The sequence below is a fragment of the Calliphora vicina genome, chromosome 3 (assembly GCF_958450345.1).
Source record: "Calliphora vicina chromosome 3, idCalVici1.1, whole genome shotgun sequence".
NCBI classification, from domain to species: domain Eukaryota; kingdom Metazoa; phylum Arthropoda; class Insecta; order Diptera; family Calliphoridae; genus Calliphora; species Calliphora vicina.
This window is the reverse complement of record NC_088782.1, coordinates 18,018,868-18,044,110: the sequence shown is the minus strand read 5'-3', so window position 1 is coordinate 18,044,110 and position 25,243 is coordinate 18,018,868. Positions and strand designations below refer to the sequence as shown.

General features: G+C 29.9%; 1 protein-coding gene across 9 annotated transcripts in view; it reads right to left on the bottom strand.

Moving 5' to 3' along the window:
* Positions 1 to 25,243, bottom strand: part of Sarm (sterile alpha and armadillo motif) — a 199,581-nt gene that overhangs the window by 96,499 nt on the left and 77,839 nt on the right. Inside the window, exon 1 of one of the 9 annotated variants that reach the window (XM_065502924.1) lies at positions 16,635 to 16,727. The exons of the other annotated variants lie outside the window; for them this stretch is intronic. The gene's annotated coding sequence lies outside the window, so the exon portion shown is untranslated. Of the gene's footprint in view, positions 1 to 16,634; positions 16,728 to 25,243 lie in introns of those variants that run through there. 9 annotated transcript variants of the gene reach the window in all.

Here is a 25,243-nt window from a genome sequence, read left to right as displayed (position 1 = left end):
GTCTAGTCAAAATAAAATATTGAGTTATATGGAATATCAAGTACCCTTTTTCAAGCAAAGAGGAGCCGGCCTTCAGTTTTTTTCACAGCAAAAAATACAACAACAAACAAAACTTCGACAACGCTTATAATATTTACAACAACCTAAACAGCTGTATAAATGTTGAAAATTGTTTTAATCGAAATTATCTAAATATCTTGAGATGGTCTCACATTTTGGTTTATAACTTTTTTTGTATTTAACCGATTTTGTGGATTTTCAATACCAAACTGCTTAGGACTATGATAAACATGCCAGATGATTCTTATTACTAGTGGCTTTATTTTTGGAAAGTTAAGGTGATTTACACACACAAACAAATTTGAATTTCCTTCTAAGGACTTTTTGGCATTGAAATAGCCTCACAAAAACATAACATTTACAACAATATAAAGTTGAAAATTCTTTTAATAGAAAATATCTAAATATTTTAAGGTTTTCTCACATTTTTGTTTACAACTTCTTTCCACCTAAACCGATTTTATGGATTGCCAATAGCAAACTGCTTAGGTTTATGTTAAATATGCCAGATGAATCTTATTAATTTAGGCTTTATAATTGGAAAGTGTAGATGATTTACACACACAGGCAGATTTGAATTTCCCCCTTTAATAATATGTCGTTGACTTCAACTAACCCCATGAAAAAATTAATTCAATGGTGTTATATCTACGATCTAGGAGCCAATTGCGATCATCAAATTGAAAGAGTACACGACCAGGAAATGTCTCAGGCAGTAATTAAATTGCTTGATGAGACAACATGTCGTCCACATTCATATCATTCTATATAGGCAGAAATAACTCTGTTATCATGTCGCAATATCAAGCCTCAGTAATAGTCTCGTTTTGACTAGCGTCATTTGCAAAGAAGTGTGATCCAATATTGGCTCCAGGCGTTATTAACCATGTCCTTTTGCCATCCTTATGGCAACATATGGATTCCGGGCCCAAAGAACTGCTCATCTTTTGAGGCCAAGAACGAATCAAGCCAATATCGGATAAGTGAAGCGTATCCCAGAGGGAGCGTACTGCATCGATCGAAACAAATATGTTGACAAGAGTTATTCAGATTTACCATAGCTACAACTTTGCAAAATATAGTTATTGAAAAATTAGGAGTCCCTAGAAGTTATTCTAAAAAAAGTAAAAAAAAAAAATGTTTTCCTTTATTTTTTTTAACAAAAGTGCACGAAAAAGCTATTTTTTGGAAAAAGATTTTAACAAAATTTATTTGGCGGACTCTTAGCTATATTATTGCCATATAAAGTTAAGCCGTATCACAAAGTCTGAATTAGCTGTTAACCAAAAACTGATGACACCTTTTTTAGAGGCCCCACTGATTTTCAGAAACTTTGGGGGCCCATAAAAAATCGGTCACCAAAATGGACAAACTGAGTTTTACTACCCTTTGGTAGTAGAGTCGAACCTATATAGTCGTGATCTTCGTTTGTTGCATAGTGTAATCGGACGGAACACGGTTTGGACTATAAGAGGGTGAGGCGAAACTTCCCAATTACCTTAGCGCCATGGATATTTAGCTTTGTTGACGAATCAGTTGCGTTCGGTACATGTTTCCTGTGATGGTCTGGCCAGATTTCAGAAGCTCATAATAGATAGGACCCTTTTCCTCCCAACAAATACAGAGCATTAACTTATCACCATTGATATTTGGCTTTTGTGGCGATTCGGCAGGTTGGTCGGGCTTCACGTACGATGTCTTACGCTTTGGATTATCGTAATGGATCCATTTTTCATCGCAAGTAATGATTCGATGCAAAAATGTTTTTCTTTTATAGCGTTCAAACATAATTCCAGACATGCCAAATCGTCTTTCAAGGTCTCTCGGTTTCAATTCGTATGGTACCCAATTTCCTTGCTTTTGGATGAATCCTGCTGCTTGCAAATGTTTCGAAATTGCTGATTGAGTAGCTCCCAATGATTTTCCAAGCACTTGTTGAGTTTGGCAACAACTTTCATGAAGTAATGCCTCCAATTCTAGGTCTTTAAACAACTTCTGAACCTCACAAACCATCTCTCCGACGTTTAAACCGATGAAACACATTCACCATAAGCTTTGGTGAGCAATTGGTGTGCTTCAGCGGCACTTTTTTCAAATTGAAGAAGTAAAGCAAAACTTCCCGCATATGACGCATATATTCGACATTTTCGAAGCATACAAAAATTTTGTTGTTTACACTATAATGTTTAATAACTAAATGAGAATAAATAACAGATATGTTCCCTTCAAAATGACATATAAGCTATTAAATACAAAAACCACGTTCAAAAGATACATCATATATTGTAAATCCCGAATTTGTAAGTAATACAGCCATTATTTCATAACATATTGTCAGATATCCGACAATTGTGTGAACACATTTCGTTGTCATTGTCAGATAAAAATAATAAGCAATGAAAGGTAAAGATGGAGTTTGAGTTCGAAATATCATTTCTGAATACCGTGTGGACTGACAATTTTCTGCCTGACAACATTGTCAGATAATTGACTTAAAATGGATTAGCATATTTTCTGACAAACTACTTGTAACCAGTGTTTAAAAAACTAGACTACAAGTAGCAGTAGCAACGAAAAAACACAAGTAGTCTAGTTAAAAAATTAATAAAAACTCGGAGACAATCAATTACTACTACTACTGCTACCTACACATTTTGGTAGCAGTAGTTGTAGTAGTACCAATAAAAGAAAAATTTAAAAGTAGCAGAGTAATTTATTTTCTATTGCTACCTTAAAAAAGAAAAAGTTTTGATGTAGCAGTCATTAGTTTTTTATTAATTCTGCTACTTTTAAAATTTAGTAGTAATAGAAGTAGCAGTTAAAGTAGCAGCTAAGTAGCAGTTGAGGTAGCAATAAAATAAGTCAAAAATAAAAATCTTCAGCCAAAAAAATATATTATGTGTTGTTGTTGTGAATGTATATTTGTGTATGTTGGTCGTGTTGTAAACAAAAGTTCGGCTTTTTTGTTATACACACAGAAAACACGATCTTTCTGTTAGCATCACGAACACCTGAGACGAATAAAATCGAATAATTCTTTCAAACTCTCTCAAAAAAAAAACAACACACAGTGTTTAATTCTGTCAATTTTGGTGTTATGACTGAAGATTTTCTTGTTTGACTACTTTTATTGCTACCTTAACTGCTGCATCAACTGCTACTTTACTGCTACCTAAAAAATTAAAACTCGATATAGAGCAGTAGCAATGATTTGTATTTTTATGCTACTACTCCATTTACAATTCATGTTTTATTACTACTGCTCTGTTAAGAGTTTTATATTTTGAAGGTAGCAGTAGTTTTAAAAAAACAAGAAAACGAAAAGAGACAAATGCTACTGCTACCGCTACAAACACTTTTTTGACGCAGTAGTTGTAGCAACAGTTAAAAATTTGTTAGTTATCGTAGCTTTTTAAACACTGCTTGTAACCTCATTGAATGACAATCTGTAATGTGTTGAAAATTGTGTTTGGTCATTGATAGGTCTAACAATATTGTAACAACTGACCACCGTCTCAACACAGCCTTACAATAAAATATTTACAATTTAAAATTTCTAGATAATCCATGCATGAGAAATAACTTAACTCCCATTACAAAATTTTGAAAAACAAAAAACCCACATGCTGTTATACATTTACGAAACGTGTCACCAACAAGGTTATAATTTATTTAAAAAAAATAAATAAAAAAACTATAACAAAATAAACCTACATAGAAATAAATAAGGATATAAAAAAAAATCTTAAAAACACCATAAAAACAAATCAAAATATTTGAGAAAACTGGCGCCATCATTTCGATTTAAGTTGAAGTGATATCATTATTATAGAGCTAATTGATTATATAGGTACATATGTATACAGACTCGTATAAATCTAATATTCTACATATAATTTTTTTTATTTAGAGAAATTTATGTTTTTTTTTAAATAAAACATTGCATTCTGTAAAACATTTTCGTTGTCATGTTGCTCATTAGCTTTGTTTCAATTTTCTTTGAAATAAATCTATTTTTAGACAAACAAAAATTAATTTACCTGTATTTAATGTATCCCCAACTACATATGTATGTACATACAAACAACCTACAAGTGGGGGGGGTCTAGGTCTAGGCGCATTATTTTGTCTGCTGACTACAGGGTTGGGTAAGATTTTTAGGTAAAATTAGATATTTTTTTCAATTGTATAATAATGTTGTAAAAAATGTGCACAGATCTCACTGAACTGAACTTCGATAATTAATAAAATAATTGTCCCATAAAAATAATTAGAACTAGTTCTAGAACGAGTGTATTCAGAATCATTTCATATTCTTTACTTGAAGCCATAAAACTGGTTTCTTCGCAGTTACTTTGAGAACCCATTTTGCGAAAGTTGATTATCAAGTGAATTTTCGGTAATTATAGGTAGGTGTTCTTAAACAAAATCTCGAATTGAATCAAAGAAGCAGTAAAAATTCAGCAACTACTTTTCGGAACTAGTTCCAAGCTTGACAATTTCACACTAATATCATTCATAAAATAACTACTTAGTTCTAGTACTATTGTATGCTCTGTAAAACTTCTCTAGAACTAGTTAGTTCCAAAATTCATTTATTAAAGAGCTGGTTCAAGAAGCGTTTCAAATTGAGAATGCTAGCTCTAGAAAGCTTCTCTAGCACTACTACTCAGTTTGACAATTTAAATAGAACGATGCAAACGTTTTCTAATAGAAAACCTTGAAAATCGTTCACGAAATCTTTGAATTTATGTTTTTTAACTTTGGAAATATAATTGCCTTCCTTCCCCCTTAATTATCTTTCAACCATTTGGTATTTTTCATTTGATTGTGCATTTTTGTATAAATCGAATGTTTAAAAAACTAGTAAGAGTGCTATATTCGGCTGTGCCGAATCTTATATACCCTTCACCAAATTATACTTCAAAATTTTAAATATTTTTAGGTAAACAAAATTTATTTTTTTTTCCAGTTGTTTTTTTCATTTTTTGGAAAAAAAAATTTTTCGATTGTTTTTCTAAATTTTTTTTTTTAAATTTTAAAATTTTTTTTTTTTTTTTGTGAAAAAAAAAATGCGGGTTAAAAAATATTTTTTCCGATTTTGACCCATTGTAGGTCCAATTTACTATGGTCTTATATACGTCGTTGCAAATGTCTTTGAAATATCTATCATTAGATATCCATATTGTCTATATTAATGACTTAGTAATCCAGATACTAGGTAAAAAATCGAGGTTGTCCTGGTTTTTTCCTCATATCTCAGCCATTTGTGGACCGATTTTACTAATTTTATATAGCAAAGTTCTCGAAAGCATGTCTGACAGAATTATTGAAGATTTGGATCACGAAGATATTTGGGGTCTTCAGAAAATTGATTTCAACAGACAGACGGACAGACAGACAGGCAGACGGACGGACATGGCTTAATCGACCTCGCTATCTATAAGGATCCAGCATAAATATTCTTTATAGGGTCGGAAATGAAAAATGTAGAAATTACAAACGGAATGACAAACTTATATTCTCACGAAGGTGAAGGTATAAAAAGAGACACATTTGTTTAAAATCAACTGACTGTATCCCTTGTGAACATTTTAAAAATAGCTTCGATTTTGCTAGACAAAATAGAAAAGGCATCTTAAGTTTTGTACAGACCTTTTACAATTATGTATTAACTTGTTAATCGTAAAAAACTTTAAGCCAACCTCCATTTTGAAAAAAATGTTCATCGCTTTAATAGGCATCATAAAAATTTATCCATCCTAATTTTCAATTGTAGCTAATAGTAAATTTTACTTCTTTTTTAGCTACTTTGGAAGTTATTTTAAAGCACATTCGAAAAGTAAATTCAAATCCGTAAATTCTGTTCTATGAAGTAAATTCTCTGCCGTAAGTTTTATTATATAAAGTAAATTCATTTCTGCTTCAGCTTCTTACGAAGTTATTTTATTGCTGGCTTATGTACAGCCTACTTTTAGGCTTTTAAAAAACCCCAAAATTTTCCTTGAAAACTGTGTTATATCCTTTCGTTTTAGTCTTACAACTTTTATTCATCGAGCATTGCCTTATTATCTCAACTAAATTCATTTTCATATAAATCTGTGAAAAAAAGTACTGTTGTACATTTGTGCACTAAAACAAGAAAATCAAATAATATAATTTACCTTGAAATTGAACTTGATTGCACAAATGTTTAGATATAAAAATAGCTACAACAACAATGACAATAAAATAAATAAAAAAACCCATAAAAACAAATTTTTATAGTCAACAATTAGTTATTTAATGATTAAATTTGTTGCATTCGTTTAAAGGTATAATAGGCAAAAATTGCAATATCAAAAAATATCATTACAAACTATTTGAAATGTTTTGAAATTAATTAATTAATTAATTTTGCAGAAAACAAAACGTGTAAATTTATTTAACATTTAAAAGGCGAAATGAAATGTACGAAGTATAAATTTACCAGCAAAAGTTTGCATTACAAGGTAATGGGTTAAAATGCTAATAAAGTGACTGTTCTCGAATTTTTAAAATTATGATTTAAAGATTTATTTGAACCTATTTTCAAAAGGTACCTTTTCAAAAGATACTTTCTTAAACAAGTACCTTTAGAAAAGATACTTTATTAAATTATTACATTTTTCAAAGGTACTTTAATAAATAAGTACCTCTTTAAAAGGTACTTCATTAAATTAGTACCTTTTCCAAAGGTACTTTATTAAATTAATACTTTTTCAAAAGGAACTTTATTAAATAAGTAAATTTTCCAAAGGTATTTTATTAAAGTAGTACTTTCTCAAAAGATACTTGAGTCTATAAATATCTTTTCAAAAGGTACTTTATTAGATAAGTACCTTTTAAAAACGTCTTTATTAAATGCCTTTTCAAAAGGTACTTTTTTAAATAAGAGCCTTTTCAAAAGATACTTAATATATTTTCAAACTATACTTAATGAACAAGTACCTTTTTAAAAGGTACTTTATTCAAAAGGTACCTTATTCAAAAGGTACCTTATTCAAAAGGTACTTTATTCAAAAGGTACTTTATTCAAGGAACTCTATTAAAAAGGTACTTTATTCAAAAGGTACTTTATTCAAGGAACTCTATTAAAAAGGTACTTTATTCAAAAGGTACTTTTTTTAAAAAGGTACTTTTTTTAAAAAGGTACTTTTTTTAAAAAGGTACTTTATTCAAAAGGTACTTTTTTTAAAAAGGTACTTTATTCAAAAGGTACTTTATTCAAAAGGTACTTTATTCAAAAGGTACTTTATTCAAAAGGTACTTTATTCAAAAGGTACTTTATTCAAAAGGTACTTTATTCAAAAGGTACTTTATTCAAAAGGTACTTTATTCAAAAGGTACTTTATTCAAAAGGTACTTTATTCAAAAGGTACTTTATTCAAAAGGTACTTTATTCAAAAGGTACTTTATTCAAAAGGTACTTTATTCAAATGGTACTTTATTCAAAAGGTACTTTATTCAAAAGGTACTTTATTCAAAAGGTACTTTATTCAAAAGGTACTTTATTCAAAAGGTACTTTATTCAAAAGGTACTTTATTCAAAAGGTACTTTATTCAAAAGGTACTTTATTCAAAAGGTACTTTATTCAAAAGGTACTTTATTCAAAAGGTACTTTATTTAAAAAAGGTACTTTATTTAAAAAAGGTACTTTATTCAAAAGGTACTTTATTCAAAAGGTACTTTATTCAAAAGGTACTTTATTCAAAAGGTACTTTATTCAAAATGTACTTTATTCAAAAGGTACTTTATTCAAAAGGTACTTTATTCAAAAGCTACTTTATTCAAAAGGTACTTTATGCAAAAGGTACTTTATTCAAAAGCTACTTTATTCCAAAGGTACTTTATTCAAATGGTACTTTATTCAAAAGGTACTTTATTCAAAAGGTACTTTATTCAAAAGGTACTTTATTCAAAAGGTACTTTATTCAAAAGGTACTTTATTCAAAAGGCACTTTATTCAAAATATTTAAAAAATCTCTTTTTGAAGACTACAGTCATAGACTTTATCTGATGGACCCCCAACACGTAATTAAAATAATTTAAAAATACATTTGATATAAAAATACAAATTTAAACTCTGTAAATTTGTTTATTTAATCACATTTTTCTTTTATAACATGTACGGGTCAGTCGGTTAGTCATGTGTGTCTGCTCGAGAGGTCGTCTGTGACTGCTTGAAAATGTGTTAATTGAAATGATTAAACATTTCTATGAATAATTTGTCTTTGTACTTTTACAGGTGTTCAATTCTGGGAATTTAACAAAAAGAATTATCTAAATTCTAAGACAAAATGTGAGTGGTTTAAAGTTATAGGTAAAACAATTAAGTTTAGACGAAAACTATATCATCAGATGATTCAGCATAGCTTCTCAAAAGTAGATTATAGTCAAATCAGTTTATTTAAATGGTTCTCTGAGTACTCTAGGACTTTAAACTGAGTTTTAAACATCACATGATAACTCAGATAGTGTAAAAGTAGCTTAATGAAATGGAGAGAAAATGTTGACAAAATTTCAAAGGTTACTAGAGAACCCTTGGCAGAAGTATATTACTCTAAGAGCAGCTAAAATGCTTTTCTTTATCAATACACTCGTTTCAACATTAATGCCAATTTACACACAAGTTTTTTACACAGCTGTTTTTTAATACTAAATTAGTATAAAGATGAATTTTTTGGAAATAAAATGTATTATTTTGAACATGTTTGGAACAGGCAAAAGGACATTTACTAGAATTTATCTTAAAATTTATTATGATCATTTGAATTAGATTTGAGATGAATATTTTTAGGCATTACAAAGGGATTAAAAAAAACGCAGCTTCCCTTCTCATCTCATTAAAGTACTTTTTATTGAGTTTAAAATTGACCTCCCTCCCTGTTTGCAGCAACATTCAAGTTATTTCCGTTTTGGCAATTCACAATTACATCTGTTTACTTAGTCGCAATATTTAATTATATCTGTTGTATTGTACAATAATTTTATTTATTTTCAGTTGATTGTATATTTTTTCTATTTGCCAATTATTTAAATTTATCACAGTTAAAAAAATTTATTGGCGCATTAAATCAATTTAAACTGTAAATTATTTATTGAGAGATCGCACTCCAACCAACCAACCAACCACTTTGATCGATAGTTACTCGTGCCCCCTTAAGAGCGATAGCGTAACGAAGAGAAGGGAGAGGAAGAGATAGGCAGGCCAACAGATAAACAATAAAAGTGCAAATGAATGATAAATTGCTAAGAAAATAACGAAAACGTATGATTTGATTTTGCTTTAAATACAAGATTGTTGAGTGGAAGGAAAGAAAAGGCCAGAAACAAACACATGATTAATTGACATTTTATAATTGCAGCACGTTTCTAAGTATTAATGGTTTTTTTCGAAAAAAAAAATTAAAATAGACTGATCATTAGTTTGAACCTTGGGTCACCATAGCTTGAATATGTTTTCTTTTAACTAAAATAAACTTAGTTAGGAATTTTAAAGAGTTGCCAGTTTTAAGTAAATTGTTTAATTTTCTTGACCACTGTAGCTGGTAAGAAAACAGCTGTCAAAGTATTACTTTAACAGTGTCTTTGTGCCAATACTGTGTAATATTATTGTATGTTTTTGTCTTACAAATAGACATTTTACTCTTGTACTTACACCTCTGAGCGAGCAGCTAGCTACTTAAGCATTGATAATTTTGTGACATAAATTTGTATAAACAATTGTTTTTAGTTGTTGTTTTTTCTTTAATGTTGTAGCTGTTTAAACAGTGATTAAATTAAAAATTTCATATGAAAATTACCCAACTATATGAGTAAATAAAATTTTCTTTTTTGAAATTTTGGCTTCAGGCCAACCTAATACACAACATTACATCAGGTACAGCGACATGATTAACCAACCATATGAAATTATTGCATGAAAAGAGGAAAAAGACAATTATTCGAAAAAAAAATTAAAAGAAATTTAAAGAGTGTTTAAATTAGTGCGTATATTATTGAATTTTTATTGTAGTTACTCGTACAACTATATTTTAATTACTTTAGAAGATCGACAAAGTTTCCTATTAACCGCCTGTGTGTTGCAAACACTCTCATGTCCAAGATTCTACAAGGAAGTAATTAAGATTTTTCAAGCATGTTAATTATTCTTCTAGGTAATTGGGTATTGAAATTTATCATTAACGTTTCAGTATCAAAAAAGTTATAAACCAAATTGTGAGACAAGTTTGAAAACAAATTTAAAATTATTTATTTTTCCCTCTAGTATGTTGCAAACACTTTGACGCGCAAGATAAGACAGGGAATTTAATAAATGTTATACAGGCTGCTTATTATTCTTCTAGGTAATTGGGTATTGAAATTTAGCAATATCGTTTCACTATCAAAAAAGTTATAAACCAAATTGTGAGACAAGTTTGAAAAGAAATTTACAAATTATTTATTTTTCCCTCTAGTATGTTGCAAACATTTTGACGATCAAGATACAACAGGGAAATTAAAAAAAATGTATCCAAAATGTTTATTATTCTTCTGGGTATTGAGAATCAGCAATATTGATATAGAAGAACAAAAGTCCTAAAACAAAATGTAAGACAAGTTTGAAGAAAATTTATAAATTAATTATTTTTGCCCTATAGTCTGTTTCAAGCACTTTGACGCTCAAGATACGACAGGGAAATTAACAAAATTTATCCAGCATGTTTAACTATTCTTCTAAGTAGTTGGGTATTGGGAATCAGCCATATTCATTCAGTAGGAAAAGTCATAAACCAACTTGTGAGATAAGTTTGAAGAAAATTTACAAAGTTTTATTTTCCCCTCTAGTATGTTGCAAACACTTTGACCACCAAAATACGAAAGGGAAACTAACAAATTTTATGCAGAATATTTATTGTTATTCTAAGTAGTTGGGTATTGAAAATCAGCAATATTGGTTTAGTAGAGAAAAAGTTATAAACCAATATGTAAGACAAGTTTTAAGAGAATTTACAAAATAATTCTTTTTTCCCTCTAGTATGTTGCAAACACTCTAATATTCAAGATACGACATGGAAATGAAACATTTTTATCCAGAAGTTGTATTATTCTTTTAGGTAGTTGGGTATTGAAAATCAGCAATATTGATTTAGTAGACAAAATTTTCTAAACCTAAATGTAAGACAAGTTTGAAGAAAATTTACAAAATAATTATTGTTGCTCTCTAGTATGTTGCAAACACTAAGATATCCAAAATACTACACGAAATTAATTAGGTTTTTTCCAATATGTTAATTATTCTTCTAAGTAGTTGGGTATTGAAATTAAACAATATCGGCTCAGCGCAAAAAAAATATTAACCGAAATGTTAGAGAAGTTTGAGAAAAATTAAAAAAATAATTCTTTTTGCAAGCTTGTGTGTTGCAATCACTCTAAGGTCTAAGATAAGACATGAAAATGAAACATTTTTATTCAGAATATTTATTATTCTTTTAAGTAGTTGGGTATTAAAAATCTAATATATCGGTTCAGTAACAAAAAAGTTATAAACTAAAATGTGACACAAATTTGGAAAAATGTTTATGTTTTACACAATTTTCAATATTCATAGTGATCTTTAGCATTAATTGCTGTTGCAATAAGTTAAATGAGTATAATTCAGCAATTTATTGCAGTTTATTAGCCACTGCTCAATTACAAACTCTAAATCAGTGATTGGCACAAAGAGAACCTGGAACAAGGATTGTAATATTTCATGTAACCTGTTGATTTTTTGTACGTTTTATAAACTACGTTGACATTAGTTTTGTTTACAGCTAAATAACATATTATGCTCTAACCTGGTTGCTACGAGTGCCGACGAATTTTCTAAATCAGTGGTAGGCATAAAGAGAAAACGGAACAAGGATTAAAATAACATGTAGTATTCTGAACATCTATTGATTGTGATTTCTGTTTCATATTTGATAATATTTATGAACTTGGTTGACATTCGTAATGTTAACAGCTAAATAACCGATTATGCTCGGCCCTTGGTGGCTAAGAGTGCTGACGAATTCCTGTAAATCAATGGCCGTCTCAAAGAGAGCAAGAAACAAGTATTGTAATCTGCTCAGCTATTGATTGTGATTTGTTTTTAATATTTAATAATTTGTATAACAACTTCGTTAACATTCGTGTTGTTTATAGGCAAATAAAAAATTATGTTCGCCTGCTGCAGGCCATAAGAGCCTACCACTGCTCTAAACTCTTTGGTTTTAAGTACTCATGTACTCGGCTTTGTAATTCTAATTTAAATAACATTTCTTTGCCATTATTTATATCATTTTTAAATTTATGGCACATAACACTTGCAAATCATTTAAATATTTCAAAGTATTGATTTACTTTTTATAAATTATTGTTAACCTTAATTGAATTTATAAACAATTTAATTTTATTTTTAACATATTTTTTGTTTTCTATACAACATTAAACAGTATCTTACACGATTTTAAGAGAGAAAAAAATTTAAAGTCACGATTTGTCAAGACAAGTAGTTGTTTTAAGTCTGCTGGCATTTTTAAAAGTTCATGATTTTATAATCGATTTATGGTTTACAAAAAAAAATTACGAATTTATTTTTAAACCAAATGTATAAAAATAATTAAAATTAAAATTTTATATGCTAAATGCGTCAAGCTTGAAATTTTTAATTATAGTGAACAAGAAACATTTAAGGCACACGTTTATATCTTAAATTTGAATCATTTGAATCTTTACAACTTAATCGGGGAGATTTGTAGAGGGCGTGAAGTATTAAATTTTGAAAGCAGTTTAGTTATTTTAATTTAAAGTAGGAAATCATGATATTTGGAAGAGATGGAATTTGATTTTAAATGAATTGAAATCACAAATCATGTTTTATAAGTTTTTCTAAGTAGGAACAATTTTGCACAGTGGATAGAATTTTTTATTATCTTTAATATTTAGTACTTTTTTTACAAAAATTATTCAAATCTTAACCTATTTTCAATTCTAAAACAAGTTTAAAAGCATAAACCTTAATTATTTTAATTTTAGTTACTTTGTAAAATTATAAAAGTAGGCGTGATAACACTTTTTAAATATCTATGTTTATATTAGAAAATGGTTCTAAAAACCTTTCAAATAGGATTTCAATTATGATTTTCAAGTTCTTGCAAAAAAAAGTAGTAATAGTTAAATAAAATAAAAAAATGCTATCCAATTTTGGCCAAAAGTATCATAACAATCAATTTAAGTGAAAGCAATCTTTTTTATTTAAAATATATCAGCCTTTCAAAAGTGTTTTAAAACAAGTAAGAGAGCTATGTTTATTCGGCTGTGCCGAATCAAATTATACTTCAAAATAAAAATTTTAAATATTTTTAGGTAAACAAAATTTTTTTTTAATTTTTTGGAAAAAAAATTTTTCGAATTGTTTTTTAAAATATTTTTTTTTAAATTTCAAAATTTTTTTTTTGTTTTTTCAATTTTTTTTTGTATTTAGCGAAAAAAACTTTTGGTTAAAAAAAAATCGGGTTAAAAAATATTTTTTTCCGATTTTGACCCATTGTAGGTCCAACTTACTATGGTCTTATATACCTCGACTGCGCTATCTATAAGGATCCCTTCTCTCGAAGATGAAGGGTATAAAAAGTAGTCGCTCACAATAAATTTTATTGATTTTAACCACGCCCACTTTGTAAGAACTGTGAAAGTGGGCGTGATAAATATGTTTAAATTTATAATATTATTACAGTAGTTGGTTCTACATAGATTTCAGTATTAATTTACAATTTTCTGTCAACAATTTTTACAAAAATTAATAAAAAACCAGTAAGAAAGTATGGTCGGTCAAGCCCGACTATTTAATACCCTACACCAAGTAAATGAGCAAAAACATTTTTCTTTTAAAATATCAATAATTTATATTCGTGAGTAATTTTCGGAAGTGGGCCTTATATGGAGGCTATGACCAATTATGGACCCATCACCATGAAATTAGGTCGTGTGATTTATGCCTCTATGAAAGTTTACTATGTTGAATTTTGTGTATATACCAACATTTTTAAGAGATTTATGCACGTTAAAGTGATTTTTGGAAGCGGGTCTATATGGGAGCTATGACTAATTATGGATCGATTGTAACAAAATTTGGTGACATGAATTTTGTATATATATAAAACTTATTTGGAGTGAAATGTGTAGATACATATATAAATTAAACATTTATGACCGATAAAGTCCAATTTCGAGAGGACATTTGTATGGGGGCTAGGTGAAATAATGGACCGATTTCAGCCAGTTTCTATAGTCTTGGTCCTTGAGCCGAAAAATTTATATGTACCAAATTTTATTGAAATATCTTCAAAATTGCGATCTGTACTCTGCGCACAAAGTTTACATGGACAGCCAGTCAGCCAACCAGCCAGCCAGACGGACGGACATCTTTTAATCGACTCAGAAAGTGATTCTAAGTCGATCGGTATACTTTAAGGTGGGTGTTACACCAATTTTTTTGGGCGTTACAAACATCTGCACAAACGCATTATACCCTCCCCACTATGGTGGTGTAGGGTATAACTATGCAGTTTTCATCGATTATTCAAAGTCAAATTTTAAAATTCAATATTTGGTAAAAAAAATAGCACAACTTTGATATTTGACAAGCAATTTTTATGAAGTAAAACTTATTTTCTACAGAATAAATCAAGCTTCGAAATTAGTATTCAAATAATAGTTTTTTGAAATAAAATTTTTATGACTTAAAATCTGTATGACTTAAAAATGCGGGATTTTTTCAAATGTTTAGCTTAACATTTGTACAATATATTATTTATTAAAAGTATTGGCCATTGTTAGCTATGACTTTTTCCCTTCTTTCTGGCAACATATAGATTCCGAGCCAAAAGAACTGCTCTGATACATTTTTCATCGCAAGTGCATAAATGATTTTCGTTTATACCGTTCCTACAGCAGACATACAAAATTGTCTTTCAAGGTCTCTGAGCTTCAATTCGTATGGTACCCAATTTTCCTGCATTTCGATGAATCCTGCTGCTCGAAAACATTTTAAAATTGCTCCCAATGATTTTGCAAGCTCTTGTTGAGTCTGATAACAATATTCATGGAGTAATGCCTCCAATTCTTGGTCTTCTACCTTTTTCTGGCTGGCATGAGAGATATTTGTCTGCCGTGTCAAAATCACCACTTCTGAACAGCACAAACCATCTCTCGCTCCTTGAAACTGATGAAACACATTCATCATAAGTTTCGCTGAGCAATCGTGAGCTTTAGCGACACTTATTTTCAAATTAAAGAAGTAAAGCAAAACTTTTCGCATATGACGCTTTGTTGGTACAAAATTCGACATTTTCGAAGCAAAATAAAGTTTGTTGTTTACATTATAATTTTCAATAACTAAATGAGAATAAATGACAGATAAGTATTGTTCAAAATGACATATAAGTTATTAAAAACAAAAACCGTGTTCAAAAGTTTCGCCACCTAAGTCATGCACACAAAAATAAATCAGTTTTCACATACTTTTAGTTGCAAGTGCGGTTACTTGCAAACGGATCTTACAACCTGCAATAATTTACTTGTGTTTTTATGTGCGATCGTTTTATGTACGAGCGTTGTAACTCTGGTGTCTATGAATGCCGATCTTTTACTTAAAGTGCTGAAAATGTAGTTGAACGTTGAAGTTTGAGAACTGCTGCTTTGCAAGTTACCAATCAAATCGACACATATCTTTGACACAGAAACAAAAGTATAGACTTTTTCTTGTTTTTTTATTTATTTATTTTTAATTATAGATTAAGAAAAACATTTGTTTTTTTTTTTGTTGATTTTATTTAAACTTCACTACAAAAACATGACAGTTGGATTTAGTAAAACAACAATAACAACAACAGCAACAACACAGATAATTTTATTACATTTAAACGGGGGTAAAAACCCTCATAATTATTTGTTATTATAAATTCACAAAGGAATATTGTAGTTTCAATTTATTGTAATTTTTTTAATGACTTTCTAATAAATAATTATTTATTGGTTTTACTATAGGTTTTTTTTAAAAACTAACGTGATTTTAATGCAATTTGTAAGTTTTACTTAGGAATTTATAGATTTATTTGAATGATTTCCTTTTGGGAATATTTTTCATATAATTTTTTACTCGTTTCTTTAAGTTATAAAACTATTGAATAGCGCATGATGTATCGATGAGTGTGTGTGGAATATATCTGAACTTTATGACACATCGCACACTCTTCGCATAGGGCGAAGAGTGTTAAGTAGGTTTAATTCTGGTTGATCTGGATTTTTTTCCTTTTTTATATTAAAACTTTTCGATGACGGCGAGGGAATTTCCTTTTTTCACCCGCCTAGATCCGCGGCTGGCTTAGTGTAAACCCCGCGAAGACTGATTTTGAGTTGAACTGATTTTGAAATTAAACAAAATTGTTTAGGAAGTCGCCAATTTTTATTTATTATCTTACAAATTGTTAAGCAATCTACTTAATTTGGAGTTTTGAACATTATTTTTGCTTGTTTTAAAAATTACCTTTTTTTATTTCAAATTTGTGGGCATTTAAAACATTTTAATTTTTATTATTTCCTTTATTTTAGATACAATTAAATCTAAGAGATGATAATTCAAATTATTGTTGTTAAAGAAATCACTTCACTTTGCTTTGATTTTTATATAAAAATTATAATTTTAGATTTCTTTATTATTGAAAACTAAATAGGTAATTGATCAATCATTAATATTATTTAAAACTTTGTTCAGCAAAATTTCTAAATTATTTCTTTACAATTTTATTTATGTATTTTTCATTCATTCATTCACTACCGCGTGCTTTTTTTTGTTGTGGTTTCGGCATTCTACACTTTCATATCTATTTATTTACTTTACTTCACTTTATTTGTATGTTTGTATGTATATTTTTCCTGTTTTGATTTCACACCAGTTCAGTTCAATTTTACCGCTTTCAAGCGCGTTTTTCGTACTTAAAATGACGACAACAACTTTACTACTCAAACGCATTCAGCAAACTAATAAAATACTACGAAATCAAACAAAACGCCAAGCAAAAGTCACAAAACAAAAACAAAGCAGTAGCATTACCTACAACAACAACACATAAACTTAAAGCTACAACAACAATTTGTATCTGCTGCTCTGCTTTGTTCTCGTAGATACTTTTTTCGTTGTACAAACCCAAGGTATTGTTTCAATTTCAAGTTGTTGTGTTTGTTGTTATGATTTTGTTTTAATGTGTAATTATTTTATTATTATTGTTGTTGTTGTAGTGTTGTTCTCAAAATAGCAGTTTTGTTTTGTTTATTTTCATGTGCTTTTTTTCGTTGGTCCAGAGCTTTAAATGCGGGATTCTTTCAAAACATCTAAAGAATACTTGCAATTGCACTATGCCCTCGATTTGATCACCGAAGCTTATGGTGAATGTGTTCCATCGTTTTCAACGCGCATGAGATGGTTTGTGCGTTTCGACACGGAAGACAATGATCGCCCGGGCCATTTTGGAGGCATTACTCCATGAATATTGTTGTCAAACTCAACAAGAGCTTGCAAAGTCATTGGAAGCTAATCAAGCAGTAATGAAATGAGCAGCAGAATTCATCCAAAAGTAGGAAAATTGGCTATCATACGAATTGAAGCTCAGAGACCTTGAAAGATGATTTTGCATGTCCGAAATTATGCTTGAACGCTTTAAAAGAAAATAATTTTTGCACCGAATCATTACTTGCGATGATAAATGGATCCATTACGATAATCTGAAACATTAGAGTACGTATGTGAATCAGCCGAATCGATACCAATGCCAAATATCCATGGCGCTAAGGTATTGCTCTGTATATGGTGGAAGCAAAAGAGTTCTATCTATTATAAGCTGCTAAAATCTGGGCAGACAATCAAAGGGAACCTGTACCGAATGCAACTGATTCGTTTGAAGCGAGCATTTGCCGAAAAACGTCTGGAATATGCGGCCAAATATGATACCGTAATAGCCAATCAGGACAATGCTCGGCCTCATTATGGAATACCTGTTAAAAAGTATTTAGAATCAAGTGGTTGGGAAGTTTGCTTCACCCGCTTTATAGTCCAGACCGTGCTCAGTCCGACTAATATTTATTTCGATCGATGCAGAACACTCTCTTTGGAGTAGGCTTCACTTTGTAGTATCCGAAAATGGCTTGATTCGTTCTTGGCCACAAAATATGAGCAGATATTTTGGCTGAGAATCCATATGTTGCCAGAAAGATGTGAAAATGTCATAGCTAACAATGGCCAATACTTTGAAGAAATTTATATTGTACAAATGCAATTCCATATAATAATTCCGAATAGGGATATGTTGCAGAGAGGACTTAACTCCCCTGATACACTTACGTCTCCAGAAGGGATAATAGAGTAGGAGGAGAATTCTTTATCGGGAACTACTTCAGGATATCTAATTTCAGCACTGCTCATCATGCGGAAATTTCTATTATCAAACGCGCATCCAACTGACTGAGGTATTATCGAATATGTGGAGATATCTTTATATTTACTGATAGCAAGGATGTCGTTAATGGATTAGTGGGTGTCTTCACGACATCTAGGTTAACCAAAGAATGCCGGGTGTCCATAAATGAGATAGCGAGACATTCAGTGAAAATCAAGGTAATTGCATAGCTGACGAATTGGGCAGTAGAGGAACGATGGTGGTTGAAGAGGCTGCAAATAACAGGTGGTCTAATGTCCATAATTGGAACACATGCTAGAAGAATAGGCCTACGGTTTAACGACTACTGTAGAAGCTGTCAAAATGAAGAAGAAGAAGAGGAGAAGACTGTGTCTCACCAATTCTGCCATTGCCCGGCTTTAAATAACATGAGAGAACAAATTCTTGGAATCGCCTTCCTCATGAGTTATCAAGGATGAATCTGAGATGCATCCATTCCTTCATCAGAAAATCTGGTTGGAAACAGCGAATGTCGAGTAAGAGTCCTGCTGTTTACTTCTTGGGTATCACAATGGTATCAGTTTTGAATGGAAGCTGTTTGAAAAGTAACTGCTCACGGGACCTAACTATAAACTTCATTTTTTAAACGTGTAGTTTAAAATAAGAAAGTTTACAACATTTTATTAAATTATTTTCAAGGTTATATGCTTCTTTTCTAGCCTCTAGACCTCTTTTCTAGGAGGTCCTTAGGACACTCTCATGTGAAACTCCTGCCATCTTATGTTAATCACAGCCAACTTGGTATCTATCTTCGCTACACGATCTAAGATTTTCAGGAAATCTGTCTAAATGTTTGAGCAGATGGTGAAATTTCATGCTCATATTACAGCCAAGATTTTTAAAGCTAATTAAGAGGTTTATAACTAATTCCTCGTCATTTTCAGCCATTGGCTTTCCTAAGAAATTTTTCACAACGGCAACAAGAAATTTCCAAGCAACTGCTTCTAAATCATTCATTGAATGTATGAATTCGTTGTATGAATTCATTAAAAGTCTTATTTGTGCTACAAACTTTTCGCAATGAGGACCTAATGTTAAAATCTATTTATTTATAGAAATGCACATATAAGATTACGAAACGGACTCACGAATTCACTTATCACAGCCAATACGAAACCATTTAAGGTATCGGCGCCAAATAAACCTGTGTTTTCAATTATTAAACTCTTTTATTTCTCTGCTTAAATCTGTCAATAATTTTGTGTGTAGTTGGTAAAGCGTGCGAGTAAATAATTTACCCTTTTTTGTTTATAAAAATTTACAAAATTGTTTTTATTTATACTTTTTTTTGGCATATGTTCTTGTTCTCTGCCTGTTCTCTTCTAGCACCCTGTCCCTCTCTCTTAAATCAACCATATTAACCAAGAAACCAAAGTCTTTGTTTTCATAATTTTATAGTTTCAAATGTAATGTACACAAAACTATTTTAAATGTATCTTAAAGAACAAGAAGAAAATCACATGTAGTATCTAGATACTCATACTTTTACATATATTGTGGTTAACATTGTGTTCTTTTTGGTGTCTCACGAAACCTGTTTGTTTTTTTGAATGAATGTTTGTTTCAAATGGCTGAATATAGCTCTCTTTCTCTCGTTCTTTTTGCTTATTTTGCTGAAGAGCAAATTGAGTGTATGAGATTTTTGTATCTGTGTGTATTTTATGATTTGTATTTGGTGGATGTTGCTGGGGTATTGCCAGCTTTAAAATGTTGGTTTTTTAAATCTGTTAGTTACAGTTTGAATGGAAATTTGAAATGAAGGGAATGTATGATAAAATCACAGCCATTTAAAAATGTAAGGAAAGAAACTGTAATTATGTGCAAACAAATTTACTAAATATGTTTTATATATGAAATTGTAACCCATTAAAATCTTTCAATACCGAGTAGAGGTTAAATTGCTTATTAACTCGTTATTATAAGCAGGTGCTTATAAGCACATTCTTTCTTTCCTCCTTTTTTTAATTTATTTAACAGCACTTAGTTTTTTAATTTTATTTCCTCAACCAGGAGAAATAAAAGAATAATAAAATTATTTTTGAAAAAGTCTTTTTGGAATTTTATAATAATGTTCAAAAGAAGACACACGGACATTGTCGACCTTAACTTTTCTACGAATCAAATTAAGGGATTCAAAATTAACAACACAAATATAAATTCTTGTATCTAGCTTTAATAGATACGGCATTATCATCTATAGAAGATAAAAAAACAGGCGAATCCAATTACTGACAAATAGTTCGCCTTCGTGAGAATGGTATATATAAGTTTGTCATTCCGTTTGTAATTTCCACAATATAATTTTCCGACCCTATAAAGTATATATATTCTGGATCCTTATAGATAGCGGAGTCGATTAAGTCATGTCCGTCTGTATGCCTGTCTGTCCATCTGTCCGTCATTCTGTCTGTTGAAATCAATTTTCTGAAAACCCCAGATATCTTCTGGATCCAAATCTTCAATAATTCTGTCAGACATGCTTTCGAGAAGTTTCCTATTTAAAATCAGCAAAATCGGTCCACAAATGGCTGATATATGAGGAAACAACCAGGACAACCTCGGTTTTTTACCTATTTTTGACCTATATCTGGATTACTAAGTCATTAATATAGACAATATGGATATGTAATGATATATATTTCAAAGACCTTTACAACGACGTATATAAGACCATAGTAAGTCGGACCTACAATGGGTCAAAATCGGAAAAAAATATTTTTTAACCCAAATTTTTTTTTTCACAAAAAAATTTATTTAACGGACAAAACTAGAATGTTATATTTCTACAGCTTTTAGCAGACTTAATGTTAATGTTAGCAGCTCTAAAAGTTAATGCTGGCAGAACTGTGCAGCTAAGTAGAAGCATCCTCGTATGACAATGCATATATTTGGACAAATGGTGGATGTGGAAACCAGACGTTTAAACTGCTAAATTCAAATTGATAGTGCAATTTCGTAACAATAGTATTAAAAGGGAATCAAATTTAAGATTTAGCATTAAAAAACACAATCAGAATATCCGTTTTATGCAACAGTACCATACATTTAGACATGTGGCATGTTCTGTTTATGAAGACCTCTGCTTTAGATAAAATTCCATGTATGTCATCAATTTTTTTTTTATATAATTCCAGGTGAATTGTTCAAAAGTCATTTGATTATAAGATACTTCACTATAAAGTCACTCTATTTTGACAATTTCAAGTTTTAAACAAACTGATCAAGTCTCTTTTGTCATCCCATTAAAAGCTAAATATTTATGGTTATCTGCTCGACCTTTAAGATCAATTAATTTAACTTTAACATATCCCTTTCTTCACACTTTTAAAAAGTTAAAAAAAAAAACGAAAACAAAAATTTATGAATGAATTCAGTCAGTTCCATTTCAAGCTGATAGTGTGCCACAAATTGTCATTTACGACTTTGAATATTAAAAAACTGCATTGTGCATTAAGCGTTAGTCTTATTGTCTCTAAAATTGTCACAGAGTTTAGCTGTCAAGTTAAAATATGCAGAGCACAAGCTTGTCCGATGAATGAACGGCTGGATGGATGGAGGCATGAATGGCAGCCAGCTAGTAAGTAAATGTTGTTTTGTAGACACCCCAAAGTTTTATATCTAAGATCAACAATAACAACAACTTAACAGCTTGATTACAATTGGGACCACAGCCATTAACGACAATGGGTTGATATGTATTTAGCAAGGAAAGCAAATAATTTTCTTTTATTTTTGCAGCTCTCTCTTAAGATCCTGTTAGTTTTCATATATTTTCCTGATATAACATTGTCATTGAAGTCAAAAATTAATGATGATACTTTATAAATTTTGTTAGTTAAACGTCAAAAAATTTATTTTAACGACAGTCGCTTGTCGAGAGCGGTCTTTATTGTAAGCAGGCTGTAAGTATTGCTGATATTGTTGTTTTGTGGCAAGACTATTAATTAAATTGATATTAAACTCTAGTGAACATTAAATGTTATACGATCATTTAGATTTTATGTTAAAAAAAAACTAGCTCGTATTAATTGTATCATTATCTTTTATAGGACTAATAAATTGTGTAAGACTTTTTTGAGTGAGTTGTGTAGAAAATTCATTTAATATGCATTTACATGCAGAATTTATTAATGAAATTAATATTTAAAAAAAAGGAAAAATACATAAAACAGGCAAACATGGCAAAACAGCTATGTCTGTTTTTAAAAATTTTACAAATTGTTTCTTAACATTTTGTTGAGCAACATAAAATCTCTTAAGCCTGGGGGCGGTTAAAATAACTGGCAATTCATTCAATTCGTAGTCATTATGCAGCAGAAATATTGGTTTTTAAAACCTGATTTCATTTTCTCAAAATTCATTGTAGTGTTTTCCGTCTAGCATCAAGTAATCATAGCACAGGAATACTGGGACAGTTTTTCTTCCAAAGATGGTGTGAGATCTTTATGAGTGGCAAGGGTATATAAGTATGTACTTCCGTTTGTAATTTCTAAATTTGTTTGGCGACCCCATTTCGGAGACCCCACATATTTTACATACATTATTCATACATCAATATATCCGTTATAGTCCCGGTTCTGCTGCTACATAAGCTAAAAACCAACACTATCTCGATTTCTTTTACCTATTTTTGATCTTCAATATATGTATCTGGATTACTAATTCATTTATGGATATCTAATGATTGATATTTCAAAGACCTTTCCAACGATGTAATTATTGTATACAGTACCAAAATAAAATTGTCAGTTTTCAAAGACAATAAAAAACAAGTAAGAGTGCTATATTCGGCTATGCCGAATCTTATATACCCTTCACCTTTGTTGTGGATGTATTATTATTTTTTATAATTGTATATTTGTATGTACATTGCCCACTTTCAGCGTACAGCATCCTAAATTTATCAAAACAACAACAACGCCAAACGAAACAAAACACCAAAAGAAAAAACAAAAACAAAATACGCAAGCCAATGAAACCAACACACATCCAAACATACGTTTTATTGTATAAAAAACAACAACGCCAAAAGAAACACAACACAAAAGAAAAACAAAATACTCAAAACATGCACATCCAAACATACGATTTATTTCTTTTTTGTCAAAAAAACATACACACAACCAAACAAACGTTTAGTTGTATAAAAAACAACAACAACGCCAAAAGAAACAAAACACAAAAAAACAAAATACGCAAATCATGCATATCCAAGCATACGTTTTGTTGCTTTTTTGTCAAAAAACCAACACACAACCAAACAAACGTATAGTTGTATAAAAAACAACAACAACGCCAAAACAAATAAAACACAAAAAAAAACAAAATACGCAAAGCATGCACATCCAAAAACATACGTTTTGTTGCTTTTTTGTCAAAGCATGCAATACATTGTGTTTTTTGATGAAATTTTCAGAGGTTGTCTCGGATTTTTGCTCATATCTCCGTTATTTATGGACGGATTTTGCTGATTTTAAATAGCAAAATTCTCGAAAGTATGTCTGACAGAATTGTTGAAGATTTGGATCCCGGAGATATCTGGGGCCTTCAGAAAATTGATTTCAACAGACAGACAGACAGACGGACAGACAGACAGACAGACAGACAGACAGACAGACAGACAGACAGACGGACATGGCTTAATCGACTCCGCTATCTATAAGGATCCAGAATATATATACTTTATAGGGTCGGAAATGAAAAATGTAGAAATTACAAACGGAATGACAAACTTATATATACCCTTCTCACGAAGCTGAAGTTGATACATACTGTAATCAAACTTTTTTTAATATTAACACATTAATAAGAGACACGTTTACCAACTAATTAAAATGAATCCCATTCTTTTTTTCGTTATTTAGTTATTTAATATTTTTGTGTTGGGACAACTGGTGTCCCCATGGTCGTCAAAGGGTTAATAACAGACAATGAATTGTGAACTTGCAATAACGTATTATTTTAAGTAGTTGTGCTTTGCCGTTTGTGTGTTCAATATCGTACACATATTTTTAGTACGTTTTTAGAAAAAGTAGTATTTTTAGTACTTTTTTTTTAAAAAGTAGTATTTTTAGTACTATTATTTAAAAAGTAGTATTTTAGTACCTTTTTAAAAAAGTATTTTTAGTACTTTTTTTGAAAAAGTAGTATTTTTAATACATTTTTTAAGAAAGTAGTTTTTAGTACTTTGGAAAAAGTATATTTAGTACTTTTTTAGAAAAAGTAGTATTTTTAGTACTTTTTTTAAAAAAGTAGTATTTTTAGTACTTTTTTTAAAAAAGTAGTATTTTTAGTACTTTTTTTAAAAAAGTAGTATTTTTAGTACTTTTTTTAAAAAAGTAGTATTTTTAGTACTTTTTTAGAAAAAGTACAATTTTTGAAAAAGTATTTTTAGCAATTTTTTTAAAAATGTAGTATTTTTAGTACTTTTTTAGAAGAAGTACTATTTTTAGTACTTTTTTTAAAAGTAGTATTTTTAGTACTTTTTAAAAAAAGTAGTATTTTTAGTACTTTTTTAAGAAAAGTACTATTTTTAGTACTTTTTTTAAAAAAGTAGTATTTTAGTACTTCTTTCAAAAAAGTAGTATTTTTAGTACTTTTTTAAGAAAAGTACTATTTGTAGTACTTTTTTAAGAAAAGTACT